This window comes from Rattus norvegicus, chromosome 1 (assembly GCF_021556685.1).
Source record: "Rattus norvegicus strain SHRSP/BbbUtx chromosome 1, alternate assembly SHRSP_T2T, whole genome shotgun sequence".
Classification (NCBI taxonomy): domain Eukaryota; kingdom Metazoa; phylum Chordata; class Mammalia; order Rodentia; family Muridae; genus Rattus; species Rattus norvegicus.
In genome coordinates this window covers 225790722-225809555 of record NC_141534.1, presented here as the reverse complement: position 1 = coordinate 225809555, position 18834 = coordinate 225790722, and positions in this window count along the sequence as shown.

Genomic DNA, 18834 nt, shown 5'->3' with positions numbered 1-18834 from the left:
ATGAAGGACAAACAGGTCTCATTTGTCCAGGGGGCGATGAACTGCTCTTGAAGCTGGCCCTGTACTCAGGGAAGAGCAGGTGACAATGGCTATACCGAATCACAGCTTTCTACCTCTTTAAATAAGCCAATAAAATGTGAGCCCTGGATTGTGCCCATTGGGCACAGCTGTTTAGTTAAGAGAGCGTTGAATGGGTAATAGACAGCCCAAATAGCTGGTGCCATCAGTACCCCTCTGTTATTGCTCCTTCTTTCTTTCCTGTGAGCCTTAGTTCTTCCTCAGGACAGGAGTGGAAACGAGGAGGAGCTATGGTCATGTTAATTTGAGTCTTGAATTTCCTACCTCTTCCTTGCTTGTTGGCATGACTTTGCAGACATCGTGGCTTTCACAAAGTTAAAATCTGAGGTCTGAAAGCCAATAAAGAAACTGCCCTTCCCGTTAGAATGGACTCAAAGAAACAGCTGTCACAGAACCTCCTGTGTGGTAGGCACCCTGAGAGGTCTTCTCCCTTCAGTGATGTGCTGTATCCTTGGCCCTGGAAACCTGACATGGTGGCAAGAAGATGCAGATAGAACAGATGCTAAAGAAAGGAAAGGCGTGGGAACAGAGAAAAGCTGGGGTCAAGTGGGCCGTGTGTACTCTGGAGGTCTGATGCAATGGCTATGATCGTACTGAGTCCTTAGTGCTTCTATTCTGTATAGCACAGGAGGAAGAGTTAGCTAGTCTTGGTAGGAGGTTTCTGTGGGCAGTAATCTTAGGCTGTAAATGCTGGGGAGGAGAAAGCTGCAGCTGCCAGTTTAGTTCTTTTGTACATGCTGATAAGTTATTTGTAAACACTTCCTGTCAACATTCATTCTCAGACCAGAGGAAAACTGCACCAATTCTGAATCTGACCCTTATGGGGAAGGTCTTGCCATGGTTCTGAGGCCTTGGATCCTTGACATGGCTGTATCCGCGTCAAACCACATACATCTACTCAAGACTTCATTTGTTCCTTACACTTTCATTAAGGGCTCCTGGTCTCTACAGGGACACTCATAAACCCTTCCCTTTATAACTTAATCAGGGCCTGGGGACAGGTGCAGCTTGGCCATTGGTTGATCATGTACACATCGGTGGGGCTGTGCCTTTTCTGGCACATCTCTTCACTTCCTGTTTCAGCACGAACCTGTCTCCCTGCAGATGAGGTTCCTGCTCATTGCTCTTCCAGTGCTGTTACTTGGGGGTGGGACTTTCGATGGTTGCTGTGTTCATCTCAGTACCGTTTACTCATTTTTAATTATTGAGCTATTTGAGGTGCGTAGCTCAGACATTTCTGTCCTTGTTGGCCAACTTAAGTGAAGCGAAGAAAGAGCAGAAAAAGCACTGGACGTAAAAATTTATTCTATTTTCCTGGGAAATTTCTGGAACTCAGAGGTGGGTATGAGAAAAGGAGTTAGATGGGAATTTACCTGTTACATGTGGGTAATAGTAGGCATCCCCTTGTCTCCTTTTGTGTAGTGTTTGATGGGAAAACAGACCTCCACGCTCCTAGAGCCCCTCAAGGCAGCCTTGGCCCAGTGAGTAAGTGATAGAAATAGAATCCAGACCTCTAATTTACAGGCCCGGGCTCCTCGCTGGAGGCTTTGTGGAGCCAACAGCACAGTCGTCCTCGGGGACTTGCCCGAGGTTTCAGCTGGTCTGCTTGCTCGGTTCTGAAACTCAAGGATGTGTGCTACGCCAGACGGGGGCTGTGTCCAGTAGGATGGGAGGTTGGAAAAAGCAGAAGGTTTCAAGGGTCTTTGCGATTGCAAAACCATGAGCCGAATTATCCCAGGGTGGACTTCAGGCATCTGCTCATAAAAGATCTGTTTGTCCAGAGTTCTGGATGTAAAATAATGAACTCACGGGTTGGGGAGGGCAGATTGAGATGAGTGACGTCAGATTTCACAGCGCATGAGACAACACCACAGCTCGGCTGTTTTGCTTTACATTTCCCTGCGCCCGCTTCACCCCTTATCTTGTTCCCTGTCTTTCAGTTTGGGTGGAGGTTTCATCAATGAAGGAGATCAGCTTTCTTTTGCTTGCCCTTCTCCAATTCTGTCATATCACTGCCTCCTGCTCTGCTTGTCTCAAGAAAAGGAGGGAAGTGGGGGACAGTGTCAGGGTGGGGAAACGGAACACATCGACATGGTGATTCTCAACCTGGGGGTCGCGACCCCTGCAGTTGCACATCAGACTCATAACACAGTTATGAAGTAGCAACGAAATAATTTTATGGTTGGGGAGTGAGAAACTGTATTAAAGGGTCACAGTATTAGAAGCTCAAGTACCACTGATCTCAGAGGAATCGTACCCAGTCCTTAGTCTTTCCTAGATGTGAGTCTAGAAAGTTTGTGAATCCAAGCCTCAGTTTCTGTATCTGTAAGATGGACAGAAATCTATCTACATTGTCTCTTGGGGAGTTTAAAGGAGAACAAATTAATAAATAGGTGACAGGTTAATTTACTGATACACACCAGTTGCTAATAAAGAATAATTTCACTAGTTTTCTGGCCTCAGGAAAGCTAGACAAGGGGCACAGGGAGTATTATTAACACGAAAAAATTCTTAGATGGAAGGGGAGGTGATGGCCTAGCAAGTCTCTTGAATGCAACAGGTTCACATGAACCCTCGAGGTAGCCTCTGAGGTAGACAGTGTCTCCTTTTCACAGGTGTGAAAACCAAGGCTCACAAGGTTTTCCCAAAGCTGCACAGCGTGTGCATAGCCTGTCTCCAAGCCCCCTCCCCACAGGCTGCTCCATGCCAGCCCCCTGCTGTAGGTGGTGTAGCCTGTCCTGTGGCTGCATTGGCCAGTGAATCTGGAAGCACAGATGTGGCAGGAGAAGGAGGGAGGGAGGCAGAGCTGCAGGAAGGAAAGAGACATTCTCTGTCTTTGAGCTGGGATTTTGGCCAGGTGTGATGGGAACCTAGGAAGTGAGCTGGGGTCAGGGACAGGTTGACTGGCAGATGGAGCTCCAGGCTATGAGTGATGACCTTCAGGGGCTGAAAAGGTCTGAGCTGATGGACCGGAAGAAACGCCTTTTATTGTTGCTTAGGAACGTTGGAAATCCAGCTCTGCTTTTGGCCAGAGCCTTTATTCTGTTAACTTAGTGCTTCCAAGGTGAAGCTCACCTCTTCTAGGGAGTAACATATTTCTTTAAAGATTCACTTAGGGTGCTTGCCCCTTTGCTTGTGTGAACAGTGCACCCTCTTGATCATGAGTAAAGCTTAGCCCCGCTGAGACAATTCCGTTGGAGTGGTAGTCTGTCTTTTTATGACCCCGAATTTTCTTAAGAGTTTGTGGGTTCATTTGGCAATATGGCTTACTTGCAGAGGCATCATATCATCTCACAGAGGAGGCATCTATCTATCTATCTATCTATCTATCTATCTATCTATCTATCTATCTATCTATTTTTGTGATCCTTGGTCACTGAGTCTCTGAACTCTTCAGGTTAGCAAAAAGGCCTGGGAATAGAAATTACTTAACTACACAGGGAGGGTCAGGGGTCAGGCCAAGGAAAATAGCAGGGCCAGCAGGAAAACTTTTTATGCAGAACAAAGGATCTTAAATCCCAGATGACACAGAAAGTCACAGATCCATCTGATCCCAGTCTGTGTTATGCTTTCATGGGATAAAATGGCATCAAGCTCGAGGCCCCCTTTCAGTGTCCCCCACCCGCCACCCCGTGCTCCTGGAGGAAAGCCCACCTATGGGCATCGGGTATATGTTCCCATTTCCCTTGCTTTCTTCATGGCATTCTCCATAGTAACAGCCTGCACCTAACAACTGAGAGGAGGTCTACTCAGATCCAGATGATGTCAGTAGGTATCTAGCATTGGAATTTGTGTGAAGCCATTTGGGGAGACCTCACACTGTGATTCTAGCCAGTCCAACCAGAGGCCAAAGATGCTTACGCCTCTAGAAAATAGTTTGGGAGCTCTGACTCCTGATCTGGTTCCTAAGTGATTCAAGTGTTACCTCATATTCTTCTGGGGTCAGATCAATCTTCTGGCTAAGGGACCATCTCTAGGAATGTGGTGGGCTTGCTTTAAACCATGCTAATGAAATGTATGAAATAATTAATTCCATACCCTAGGGGCAAAGTTCAGAGGCTTATTGAATTATTACTAAACAGGTACCCCATACCTACAGCAGTTTCATACTTTAAGATAAGGCAGAGAGAGGGAGCCAACATCTTAAAAATTTGTGGACAACAATGCTTAAAAGTAAGAGGAAGGCTTTTAAGAAACATTAAATATGTCCTTTATATCAAACAGTATAAAACTTGTATTTAGGATAAAAAATTCAAATCTTTTTATCTCTCCAACCTTGTACGTAAATACACCGCCTATCCCAGGTTAAACCTTTGCACACATAAGGCCCCGCTAGATTTTTGGATTAAAGTAGCAGCTGACTATTTTCCCCTTCATTTCCTCATATCAATTCTTTTAAAACTAACTAGTAGTGAAATAACATAAGGTCAGACTCCAGCTGATGGGAAAAGGTGTTAACTACTTTAGAATAAAGACCGTGTGTACTTCTTGCCCTGGTATGCTGACTTCTCTGCTTGTTTGAGCAGGGCACCCTGTTGATCAAAAGTTGCCTTGTCTGGAGGCTTAAGAAAAGCTTCACCCAGGGCTGGACAGAAGCCTGATATCACCAATTCGGTGGAAATCAGGGATGTCTTAAGGCCACCTCCTACTGCAGAATCTTACAGACAAGAATAGATGGTTTCCATTTCCCTGCAGCTGACCTTCCAACCCTGGGTTTTCTGCTCTCATCTAATATTCGATATTGGAGACCTGTCCCAGCCCATGTAAGGATAGCAGAGGCTCTGTTCCATCCTGTGTCCTCATCCTCCTCAGATAGACACGTTGCTGCCAAGACTCTGATGGAGTCTTGGTCTCACAGAGGTATGTTTCTCCTGGAGATTGGGTCTTTGTAACCAGCTTCGCCTTGTCCACGAGCCTTCCGGGCTCCAGTGCCACCAGCACTACATCTTTGTTCCGCTGGTGCCCACATAAGGGAACCGAGCTCAAAGGGTGTCACCCTGTATGACATCAGCATCACCAGTTCCCATGAGGCCCTCTGCCCTGGCTCAGAGAATCCATGCCAATGCACACATACATGATTTGTGAGTCTCTTTTTAAGGGTTTTTGGGCTCTTTCCTGAGAGATGCTGTCTCAGTTCAGTTTTCAATAAAGTAAGGTGTCAAAAGCCACAACCTTAATTCTTTCTACTAAGAAACCAGACAGACTCTTGTCCCTGGATGAGAATGTAATAACCCACAGTAAGGTCCACTTCCTCATTGTGCTGTGGCAAGCCTGCTCTGGTAACTCTGTCTCTGTGTTCTGTCTGTCTGTCTGTCTGTCTGTCTGTCTGTCTGTCTGCCTCTCTCTCTCTCTCTCTCTCTCTCTCTCTCTCTCTCTCTGTGTGTGTGTGTGTGTGTGTAGGTGTGCAAGGTACCACTTTGGGCCATCTGTCCCTTTTTGTAACTATTCTTTACATGCAGGATTAGAAAGACCTGTGTCAAGATTCTGTTTCTGCTGGGCGAGGTCCCCCAATACATAGGATAAACAGTTATTTGATGGCTCAATGTAAGAGGGTAGTGTAGAGCAAAACCAACCTTTTTTTCCTAAAAAAAAAAAAATCAGAAAATTAGGTCACCTGTTGTGGTCGCATAGCTTTGCTAGCCCTGACTGACATGATTCTATGACATTTTAAGGACACTCTCCACTATCAGAACTCCCAAGTTCTTGCTGCAACTGAAGTCATATGTGCTTACTGACCTTATACTTTTATTATAAATTGTATTCTAGAATCCATGAAAGGCCAGGCTGAGGACTAGTTTTGTGTGCACTCCAAAGCTCCTTTTTGAGACAATTCAAGCACACAGGTACAGTCTAGATCCTAAATGTTCCACAAAGACTCGTGTCCTGAGTGCTGGATCCCCAGCCTGTGGCAGTATTAGGAGGTGGGAAGTAAATGGGGCCAGGTCGGAGGAAGCTTACTGTCATCGAGGTGATACCCGTTAGTAGATATTGGAAGTATTCAATTCTTTTTTTTTTTTCTTGGAGCTGGGGACCGAACCCAGGGCCTTGCACTTGCTAGGCAAGTGCTCTACCACTGAGCTAAATCCCCAACCTGGAAATATTCAATTCTTGCTTTCTCTGTTCCCAGCTGCCACGAGGTGAGCAGCTTTGTTCCACCTCATACTTTGACGAGATGCTGACCACAGGCTCGGAGATGGATCCATGCAGCACAGATGAAAATGTGCGTGCGTGTGTGCGTGTGTGTGCGTGTGTGTGCGTGTGTGTGTGTGTGTTCAAATGAGTGTGTGTGTATTTGAAAGTGTGTTCATGAGTGTGTGTTCACGCATTTGAGAATGTCTGAGTGTGTGAGTGTGCGTGAGAATGTATGTGTGCAAGTATTCAAGAGTGTACGTGTGTGAATGTGTGTGTGCATACGAGAGTATGTGTGAGAGTGTGTATGAATATTTATGCATTTGAGAGTGTGTGAGTGTGTGTGTGAATGTGTGTGCAAGCATTCAAGAGTGTATATGTGTTTGAGTGTGTGTGTACGAGAGTGTGTGTGAGTGCATGTGACCGTGTGATTGTGTGTGCATTTGAGAGTGTGTATGAGAGTCTATATGTATGAGTGTGTATACATTCGAGAATGTGTTTGTGAGTGTGAGTGTGTGTGTGTTCAAACACAATATTAAGAGGTAATGCTTTGTTCTAATCTTCATTTTGGTGTCTTCTTTTCTTTTTGCTTATCTTCATATGCCTCATTTCAAGTTATATTTATATATATGACCTAACCAACTTTAGATCCCAGTGGAGAAATAGACCGTGAGTATAATCTCTACACTATAAAAAATAAAGGTGAGGTATAATATTGTCAAGGCAAGAGGAAGCTAGGCGCTCTGGGGACTGTGGGGAATAATAATAACATAAGCGAAGAATATCCATCACCTCCCCTAGGCATCTCCCGTGCAAATGATAACTGTTGAGCGTCTACAACACAGGGTTGTCATGGGTTTGTGATTGTGAATTGCGGGTTATTAGTTTGCCGTCTTTTACTCTGGGGTACAATTAGCCCCGTTTCATGGGAAAGGAAAATCTCAGCTTTCCTTTTGTAGTACTTCCTCCTCGTTCCTCAGGAAGCTCAAGGTCATCTGAAAATTAGAGATTTCAGGCTTCACAAATACCTACAATGAAACCACAGGTATTTACAGTGGCAGGTTAGAACACCAACCTCAGGAGACATGCTGGGCTTTGAAAGTGACGGGCTCCTCCCAGGGCTGCATGAATTTCCCCCCAGGAGCATACCGGGGGACTTAATTCTGGAATATTTTATAGCTGCTTGCACAGCCAGAGAGCACTTTATTTCATTGCATAAATAACCAAGATCTTTTGTACGTTCCTTTATTTCTCCCTTTAAGCTGCAAGAATGGTGGCAGATCTGAGGTTCTCGCACATATACCTGACATAAATGTGTACCAAAGAACGGGGAGTAATAAGGACTAACGTTTATAGACCTCTCTCATTAAAACTCACCTTCAGAAACCACTGCTGCTCCCTTCTTATAATCCAATGATGCCTGGTAACCACCTAACCATTTTTAATATTCCCCAGACTCCACTGAACTACGCTGCAGCTCAGACAGCGACTAGCTAGTCAGAAAACAGTCTGCCGTCATATTTAAAAGCTGTTATTGGGATGGGTTTTACAGGCACTGGGCTAGGACAATTCAGAAACAATTGCTTATGTGATAGTTGGAGGATTTGTCCCTGTCAAACAGTTAATATTGCTTTAATACATGAAGTAGGCTGTATAAGACAGCAATAATGAAAAATGTCAGGAAAGACAATATCAATTGTTATTCAACATCCACATCAAAGATTACTTTTTTGTCAGTAGCTTTCAGAAAATGTATTTTCCATCAGATCTGATTGCGTTCCCCTTTGAAGTGCCCCGCCCTCCCGGTAGATTTAATGTGACATCTAGGCACTTTTTAGTCCCTGGGCCTCTGAGGCGATTCAGAGAGGCACAACAAGCCATCACAGGTTTATCCTCAAAGGCCGACACTGTCTGTCTGATTTATTGTAACTTTAAGAATCATCTCCAGCAAAGCATGAGCCCTGCTACCCATCCACAGCGTCAGACTTTTATCAATTCATTTGTATGCAGCCAGTGCCTCTTGGAACCGAGAGCCCTATAGCCACTCATGGAAAATGCATTACCTGCGACTAATCCTTTTTATCTTTAAAGTCTGTATTTTTTATGTATAAGTCACTTTGGGTTATCATAAAATATACATAATTCCCCCTCCCCCAACTAGAAAAAAAAGGCAAAATGGAAAGAGAATATATAATAAGTTATGAGTTTGTGGTGTCCTTATCAGCCAGGATTCTAAATAAACAGCTCTCTTTATGTAAACACCCAGGATATAAAGCGAGGATTACTTTCAATGGGAAATAGGAATGCTTCCTTTTTTTTTTTTCCTTTTAGGTTTCAAAGTGAAACAGGGAGATTAATCATTGAAAACACGCTCGCGCAGCCCTCCTTTTCTGGTGTGTTTGCTGCCGAGGGGCGGTGGAGCTGCTGGTCGGAGTGGGGTGGGGGTGGGGCCGGGGCTGGCAGTCATTCTGTTTCACAGGTTTGACAAACTGTTCACTCTCCAATGTTTCCCAAGCCATTCGTGAAATGGCCTTAATTAAGAGTGCTAGAAGCCTGCGTCCTGTACAACGTCTTCTCCAGCCCCACCCTGGTGTCGTTCTGCTGTCTGACCTTCCTGGGCCCTGTGTGCCTGTGCCCGGCATCCCAAGTGTTAGCTGCTGTTTTGTGTCTTGTGCCATTAACGGTTCTAGGCATTTTGATTCTGCTAAGGTCTGGGTCTTCATAAGCATGGGAAACTCTTCTCTTTTAGACTGAATATAAATGCTGACAGGCTTTTGCCCTCATCTAATTAAACGTCCTGCCTGCAGACCTGGTTCTGGTGTGCCTGCTAGGGACCATCCATGTTTACTGCTTACCACACATGTGTCTGACAGCTTTCTGGCCACAACACTGGAGTAATATGTTTCACAGAATGCAAAATATTTACTATTGTACCCTTTTCAGAAATGAGCCTCCTCCCTGCCCTGGAACCAAATTGTAAATTTAAATGAATGGAGTTAGCTAGTCCAATCTGAAATTTATTTCACATACAGAGTGCAGAGTGTTTTGTGGATGGTCAAAATGGTCTTGGGTGTGTTGCCACAGCTGTTAAAGACTTCTGAGTGGGGATTGACTGTGGATAGAGTTAAACAGCTGCTTTTTTTTAAAAGTACTTTTGACTTTTATGACATAATATAGTAGACATTGTTTAGAACCTGCCCAGTTTCAAAGTCAACCAACCAGGTACCCCAGAGTTCCCAGGGACTAAACCACCAACCAAAGAACACACATGGACCGACCCATGGCTCCAGCTGAATATGTAGCAGAGGATGGCCTTGTTGAACATCAATGGGAGGAAAGGTCCTTAGTCCTGTGAAGGCTCGATGCCCCAGTGTAAGGGAATGCCAGGGTGCGGATGTGGGAGAGAGTGGGTGGGTGAGTGGGGGAGTACTCTTATAGAAGCAGGGGGCGGGAGGATAGCATGGGGGATTCCAGAGGGGAAACCAGGAAGGGGGATAATATTTGAAATGTAGATAAAGAAAATATCCAATAAGTAAAAACAGAAAAAAGAAAAAAGAAAGAAAAAGAATCTGTTCAGTTTCTAGGGATACTGTTTTTCCTCTGTCTGGACTCTACTAGGTCTTTCTGTGGAAACAGAAAGGTAGGTTTTAGGATAGCATCCAATCATATGAGTTTACAAATCGAAATCGACTTAATGTTTTTTTTTTTTTTAAATAAACTCAGCGTCAGGTAACATCTATATTCTTTACAAAGCTCAGCAAAAGGTGTGGTTTATTTTATACATCTGAACAATGCAGTACGCCCAGGCCACCCTCTGTAAGATTAGAGGGACAGGCCAAAGGGGATTGCTTATACACCACAGTCAAACTCTGGGTCTGTAGGGAAGAGAGCTAGAAGATGTTATGTGTGCATGTGTTCTCCAGATGTGCTTGCTGGCAACAGTGTTAGGAGGTGATGGCTTTACCCTCATGAGTAGATCACTGCCAATCATAAAAAAGCTGATGGTCAGGGCTTTGTCTCACTGGTCTGAGATGCATTTGATTCTATACTCACTTATGAGAAAAGGGCCTTAAGGATGTGGGTGTGATCTCTCGTTCCCTTAGCTTTTCTATGTCGTTATATAGCGGGGAGGCCCTCACTTGGAGGCCCCTTTATCTTGGACTTCAGACAGTAGAACTGACACAAATGAACTCATGCTGCTTAGAAGTTACCTAGCCCAGGATGCTCTGTTAGAGCCACATGAAATGGACTGAGATAGAGGGACAGATGGTCTATAGGATCACTGCCCTCTCTCCTTCCAGGCCTAGTCAGGCTTCATTGTTTCTTCCCTAATAGAAGGAGAAGGCAGAGAAGCATGACCCTTAGCCGAAGAGGGATTTTTAACTCGAGAAGTTGCAGTCATTACATGTTCCCCCATTATTTTTATATGCAGCTCATCTTCTGGGAAATTATCTCAGAGATCTTGCCAGAACTTGCTTAGAGATAATAGGCTGAGTGTCAGTCTTCTGTTTTCCTTGAGAAAAGGAAAAAAAAATCATTTCAAAATAATGTCAGAAGAGTTTTGAAGGCTTTCCGATGCAGCCCCATGTGCTACTTCAGCAACTGAACACATAGAGGCTGCTGCAGTCACGGTAGCATTCTGTGATACCGTGAAGCATTGGAAGCTCAGACTCCTTGCTTTGATCTCTCTGATTGTGGTGCATTCGCCGAAGTCCCACCACACTGTCTCACTTGAATTTGTTCATGCCAGGTCTTTCCTCATGATGGCCTTTCTGTCTGGACTTCACTTGCCGTAATAACTTGACTGTGCCTCCTGATGATCCTCTGTTAGACCTTATTACTCTGTATGTTCATGGTATGTGGGTGTGGTCTTAGGGAGGTTTCTCAGTTTAGATGAGGTTACAGGGTGGGGCATCCATTGTAGGATTAATCGCTCCACAAGAACAACCTGAATATGCCTCTTGCAATCTGATGCTCTCACAGTGATACAGAAAGGTCCTCAGCAGATACGAGCATCATGCTTTTGGGTTTCCCGGTCTCTAGAGCTGTAAAACAAATGAGCTTCTATTTCCAAACTACCCAGTGTGTGCTATTCTGTTAAAGCAGCAGAGAGCAGACTTAGACAACCAGCCCACCAGCTCCTCTTTCCAAAGGCCTCATCCATCTGGAAACTCGAGCAGATATTTGACCTCGCTGCTGTTGCCTACAGCACTGTAGGTACTCTGCCATCGCATTTCTTAAATTGCATTGCTGAATTTTTAACCTGAGTTCCTGGAGGGTGGGAACTATGGCTGAAACTGACCTCTCTATTTCCCACACTTTGGATGGCAATTTACACGAGGGAGTGTTGAACAAATGTCCATTAGAAAAATAGGGGGTTGTAGATCCTTTCGTGTCTGCCTCCTTCTGCAAATCTGACCAGCCTGTGCCACCAGAACGTGCAGAGTCAACTCAGCAGGGTTCACAGGGGCTCACATAGATTGAAAGGGATAATCAGGGAGCCTGTACGGGTCCGAGCTAGGCCTTCTGCACACATGCTACAATTGTCTACCTTGGTGTTCTGGGTCTCCTAACAGTAGGAGTAGGGGTTGTCTCTGAGTCTTTTGCTTGCTCCTGGGACCCTTATCCTCCTACTGGGTTGCCTCATTCAGCCTTGAAATGAGGGTTTGGGCCTTGTCTTACTGTAACTTGTTCTGCCAGGGTTTGTTGATGTCCCTGGGAGGCCTGCTCTTTTCTGAAGGGAAATGGAGGAGCAATGGATCTGGGGGAGAGGGGAGGTGGGAGGCAGATACTGAGAGGAATTCAGGGAGGTGAAACTATGGTCAGGATGTACTGGATGAGAGAAGAAGAAATAAAAGACAAAAAAGAAAAAAATGGGATGGAGTTTGCTGTGAGTGCTTATAATCCCATTTTGGAGGCAGATACACATGGACCTAGGAGTTTCCTGGCTGAAAAGACGAGCTATGGTTCAGACAGAAACAGTGTTCCAGAGGGATAAAGTGTACAATGACAGAGGAAGACACCAGACCACCTCCTCTGGCCTTCAGGTGCAGGTGTGTGAGCCAACAAATCTACCCACACATACATGTGTACATATAACACACACACACACACACACACACACACACACACACACACACACACACACACACCAGAACAAAGGGAAATAGCACAAAATGTAATGCTGTAATTTTAAACCAGAAAGTAACTTGGGGAACATCTCTTCTAAGCTCATGGACTTCAGGACTTTAGACAGTGCTTCATGTATCTCCCAGGCTGCAACTGCCTTTTATAGAGCTGACCATTAAGGGAAAAGGACCAGGGACAGCTCTGTAAACTTCAGTTTCTTTTGTACCTTCTACTGACAGCAAAGCAAAGCACAGTGTAGATTATCTGCATGGACTCCACGTTGGGAGGGGTTGAACTTTTATATACGTGTTCAGTGAAGATTGTTGCTGGGGCTCAGCTACTTGGGCTCAGCCCCACCTCCTCTTCACCCAGTCCCAGATCAGGGCAAGGTTCCCCCCAGAACCAATGCTTGAGTCTCTAATTTTTTTCTTCTTTCAAAGACACTCAATAGCCTAGAGCAGTGGTTTCCAACCTTCCTAACTCTGTGACCCTTTACTTCAGTTTCTCATGTTGTGGTGACTCCCCCCCCCCCATCATAGAATTATTTTTGTTGCTGCTTTATAATTATAATTTTGCTACTGGGATGAATTGTAATCTGATATGTAACCTCTACAAAGAGGTCATTTGACTCCCAGGAGGTTGTGACTCCCAGGTTGGGAACCACTGGCCTAGAGCCTTGTGTTGGCATTTTCATTTTGTTCAGAAAAGTACATGCCAATTTCTTCTTCTTCTCCTTTTTTGTTTTTCTCCTCTCTTTTCTTCCCTCCCTGCTGTCTGTCTTTTGAAAGTGTTCAGGTTGGATTTCAACTCTGTATCTTCTTACCTTAGCTTTCAGAATGCTGGGATTATAGATGTGTGCACCACCAAACCCAACTCAGATTTGGAAGAGAATCAGGGCTGAGGCCAGAAACATGGACAAAAGAAATGACAGAGGGAGTTGAATCTATGGATGAGAGTAACTCGGCCACAGTTGCTGTCACTTGCCGTGAGGTTAGTGGCTCTGACTCCATCTAGTCTCAGTGGTATTCAAGTCTCTCTCTCTCTCTCTCTCTCTCTCTCTCTCTCTCTCTCTCTCTCTCTCTCTTTCTCTTCCCCTTTTTCTCTGCCCTTAGCATAGCTTTGTTCCTTTTGTGGATAAGTTTGCTTAGGCCTAGGATTTTGTATTTCCCTCACCCCTGGCTGATTATACCTTCTGACTATCTGTAGGGGTTAGAGCACTTCTCAGTGTGAAAAGTGGCTCTATAGTATGGGACACAAGATAAAAGCTTGATCTCAAGTCTGGAAGATGGCTGGCAGTGGCCTAAGACTTCCACAGACTTCCCCTTAGTCTATTGGCTGATGCTGCTTCTCAAGTGCTTGAGGATGCTCTGAGCTAGGCATGGTCTAAGCCCTGTTCATAGCAGAAAAAAGCACAAAGGTAGATGGATAGATGGCCCATGTTCTAGTTACAACTTTTCTCTAGCTATCTATGGGGCCCTGGTCAGTTACTTTACCTTTCTAGGTCACCCTGCCTTTATCTGAGGGAGGAGAATATGGACTAAATGTTCAATAGATCTATTTACTTTCCCTCCCTCCCTCCCTCCCTCCCTTTCTCCTCCCCACCCCCTTCTTTCCTTCTTTCTTCCCCCATTCTTTCCTTCTTTCTTTGCTGTATGCCAGTACATATACATCTGGCTGTGGTCACGGATGCACAGATACCTGTATGTGCTTGTGGAGGACATCAGGAGTCCTTTTCTATGATTCTCTGCTTTACTCCCTATCTCGTAGAACCCAAAGCTGGGCTGGAGGCACAAGACACTCTTGTCTCTGTGGCACCCAGTACTGAGATTCAACATGGTCAGCCAGACTCTTTATTTGGGGCCTTGAACTCAAGTTCAAGTTCTTTTACCTGCTTAGCAATCTATGTAGCCCTATGGGGTAGATGGCTTCTGAAGTGCTTTCTAGGTCTAGTGAGTTTTAATTCTTTGAATTGTGTTAGCATCTTAAAGGCATTATAACAATCACATATTGTTAAGTATTTAGGCAGGGTTTAGAACAGGCATATGAAATAAAAGGCCACCTTTAACTTCTGTGTCTGGGTGCAATTATTTATCTGGAAAAAAAAAAGGGCAAACTCTGAGACACTTTCTGAAGAGCAGATTTTATTTCCCTTGCGATGGCCCTTAAATGCTACTCTTGTTACATCTGAGTGCTAATTACTGGAGATTAATTAGTCAGTATGAATGTACTTCTGTGGCAGCCCTATCCCCTCCCCCCACCAGTTACTGAACTGTACTTGATCTGATCTGTGCTACCTGCAGATTCTCTGCAGAGATCTTGGGAGGGGGACCCTTCTGGTGAGCCTTTTGACAATTCTGCAGTCCTGCTTTAGGAAGAACAACTATCAAAGGCAGTCACTTTGAAAATAATTAAATGGAAAATATACTTAACTCCAATAATGAAGATTGTCTGGGTATCACCCCATGGAGCCGAGCTACTTTTGACGGCTAAAGGTCGGTAATGGGAAGTGATGCTTGTTGGTCTCTATCTGGCTCTGTGAGAGTCCTAAGGTCTAAACCTGGGTGGTACAATCCTCGCCACATCTCTGCTTCTATCTTGGCCCTCAGAAGACACCTTCAGTAGGGATGTTGTGAGATTTAATCAATTATTATCTAAGGATGGAGAGATCCTGGGATGAAAGGCAAGAAGATAAAAGCCAAGTCTAGCAGCATTATCCTCACTTTCCTATGCTCCTCTTCTATTAGTGACACGGGGTGACAGCTGAAGTGTGCTTTGGTGCATGTTACAAAATAGAAAGAAGCCAGGAAATGGCAGTAATCTCAAAACCAAGTCCTTGTTCTTCTTTGTAACCCACACACAGTAGATTGGCTGGTGTTCATGCCTCATTTATCTCTTTCTATAGGGTTGTCCTTTGTGTCCAATTTTCCCTTATTAATGAATCTCCCCTTTTGTCCTGTACAGTCTGGGAGGATGACATTTATACAAGGTAATCGTTTTCATGCATTACCACAAGGATTATTTATTGGTGGTTATGCAGCAAAAGTATGCGTATCTATCACCGACATTGGATCTAGAGGGGCTGCTATTTCCTTAGCAAAATTATTTGCTGATTAGTTTTTTCCCCTGGTTTTTAGATTTATGGGTTAGGGGGAAAAGGTCTACAAAACCCCTAGACATTGGGAAGGAGAGCTCTCATGGCAGGATGCTAAGCTCCTCTGACTTCTGTGTTCTGTGAGAAGAGACTTCAATCAAAACCTTGTTTTCAGATCTAGAGGCTTAAAAAGAAAGTTTTCTGTATGGTCAGGAATAGAGGGGCATGGGGAGTTCCCCAATCAACTCTAAAATGACCTGAATTGATGCCGAGATTAGACTGGTTTCTCTTTGTATAATCCCAGAGCTCTGTAAGTTAGGAAGTGGACCTGAATCTCAGTATAGACATTAAGTGTGCAAGAAGCAAATTTCCCAATTTTTAAGTTCAACTTTATATTACTCTGACAGGATGAAATATTGTTTAAATTTCAAGTATTTCCTTTCTTTACCTAGGACTGTGGCTAAGTCCCAGGACTTAGTATCTGTCAAGATAATATAGGTCCTGTCTTAGCTTCTACTGCCCATTTACACAGATGCTCTTTTAGAATCTGTGGTCCATTCACATCTCAGTGGTAGACCAGCATCTCAGCAAGGATGCTACCACATGGCTCAACCTACTAGGATGTGGAAAATAGGAAGCAGGAACATCTCCTGGAACCTGAATCTTTATCTCCTTTCCACGTTAAAGCTAGAGAAAGGATTCAACCTTCAAGTTTTTTCTTATCTTCTGAATCCTCCCCAAATCTTCTCTATTCCATGAGGGCTCTTAAATTTAGCTGTGGGTCACGAGACATTGGCAAGTACAGTTTGTTATTTATATATTTGTCTTTTCTGCTGAATAAAAGCTATTCATTGGACTTGCTAGAGAAAGGACAAGAGGGGATAAGAGTTGATAATCGAAGGTGGGAAATACCCTTATCATTTGACATCACTTTCCCCAGTTTTGAATAAGGGCTTTGAATAACAGAAGGTAAGGCCCGTCTTCAGACTCACAGGTAGCAGGGAGGACACAGTGAGATTTGGAGGGAGGATAGAAGAGAAGCTATGGATGCCAGTTAGTTTGGGAGTTATATGCTACAGAAGGTAATTGTGAGAGATAATGAAAGTCTTGAAGGGGAAGCCCTGGGTCCTGCTAAGACTGAACCCCCAGTGAACTAGACTGTTGGGGGAGGGCGGCAATGGGGGGAGGGTTGGGAGGGGAACACCCATAAGGAAGGGGAGGGGGGAGGGGGATGTTTGCCCGGAAACCGGGAAAGGGAATAACACTCGAAATGTATATAAGAAATACTCAAGTTAATAAAAAAAAATGAAAAAAAAGAAATACTCAAGTTAATAAAAAAAAGAAAGATAAAAAAGAAAGATAAAAAAGAACACAAAAAAAGAAAGTCTTGATTCTAAAATGTCACTGATGACCCAGTGTGCCATTTCTATAGAATTTTAATGTTAAAAGATAGATTCAACACCAGAATTAAAAAAATATATTTGTAGGACTGGGCATGTAGTTCTGTGGTAGAGTGCATGCTGAACACACACAAGGCTCTGGCTCAATCCTCAGCGTAGAAAGGAAAGAGTGATTGCTGTACCATATGGTGTGACTTGTGAGATGGAACATTAAATCACTACGTAGCCACACTGAGAAAACTTGCCTAATTGTGTATTAAAAGATAAAACAAAATGCCAACCACAGCTTACTGGGAAAACCCAGGACCCCAAACTTGTTGAGAATGCTTTTTACAGAATGAAGTTTAAACAGCTATTCACTAATCATCTGCAATTGTCTAGGCAATGAGGCAAATGGAAAGACATTAAGAAGCCAACAGTGAATCAGCAACTCATATGGCAGTAGGAGATAAGGTATAGATTTGGTGGGGACGTTTTCCAGGCCTTGAGATCATGGGAAGTGGCACGGTACAAGCTGTGAATTGGTATCAACCGTCTGAGGCCCTGGAGAGGAGAGGATGCTGGAGCTGTAAGAGATAGGCATGGGAGTGGAGCCTGGCAGCTGGGGAGGTGGCTGAGTAAAGGTGACGAATTGAATTTGGATGTGAATACTATCAACCAATATATCCATCAAGCAGGTGGAAGGGTTCTGAGGACTGTTAGGGGACAGGATAGGGCTAAAGATGAAACAGAATTAATAATTGAGGTAATGGAATTGTGGAAGGGGGAGAAAGCAGGCAGAGGCAGGCCGGCCATGACTTGTACACAGTATGGAGATATCTGGAGCCTTATGTTAACTTGACTATGAGGATATAATCAAGTCAGGTGATAGGTGGGAGATGATGAGGCTTACCAATGGGGATGGAAGACAGAAGCTCTGAGCACCAAGAAACTTCGCTCTTAGGGGGAACTGGTTAGCGATGATATCAAACATTAATCAATCACGCTGTTTACCTTCAATGTTGTTGCAAGAGTCTTAGTTCTGATAACCTAACGTTTCAGTGGCTGGCTCATTGGAAGGGCACATGATGGAAAACGCATAATCTGCATTTATCCTGAGAAACTTTCATAAGCTCAGGGAGGCCTAATTTAGTACTAGGAACGTGATTAATTTTCAGCTAAAATCTACTATTCACATTTTCAAGACATCCAACTCCAGTTTTCTGACTAACTAAAAACCCACTTTAATTACACATCGTTCCCCCAAAGCAAATTAAAAATGCAAAACTTAACATATTAGGTGTTCAACAATAGGTAAATATATTAAAGCAGCATGGATCTTTCAAAGTAGATATATTTCATTCGCCTTTATATCCTCCAAACCTTTCATGATTCTTAACAAACAATACAAATTCTATAAACATGCGGAGGATGTACTGTGTAGGTTAAGGCATAATTTGAATTTCAAATGAATTTAAATTTATGACAATTGTCAAGTAAGAACATTTCTCTAGTCGATACTATCATTTTTCAAAAGTAGAACCAAACTCTTTGCATCCATGTCCAGTTGGGCTTCATGGTTTGTTGTGGTAGCTCCATGAAGATAGCCTCGAACATCCTGAAGTACTTCTTTCTGTTTTATTAGTCTGCTCTCAGGTTCACAGTGATGAGTCCGAAGAGACATCAGAGGTGCCAGCAATGAACCGACGCTCTATCCTCTTAGAGCCTCTGTTTTCTGTGATCTGTAAAACGGAGCTTGTTACTCATTTGCATCAGAGTAAGCAAGGAGGACTCTCTGACATAGCATGGAAAAGACAGGCATTGTGCTGAGAATAGTGCACATGTGTAAATAAAATGAGTTTTGTGTTTTGTGGTGCTGGGGATGGAATCAGGGTCTTGCCCGTAGACATTCTCCAGCTGAGCTACATCCTCAGTGCAAGTGTAGATTTGATTTGAAAGAATACATCTCTCAAAAAATATATATCTTTAAAAGATTTATTTTATTATTTAGAAATTATGTTTTTACGG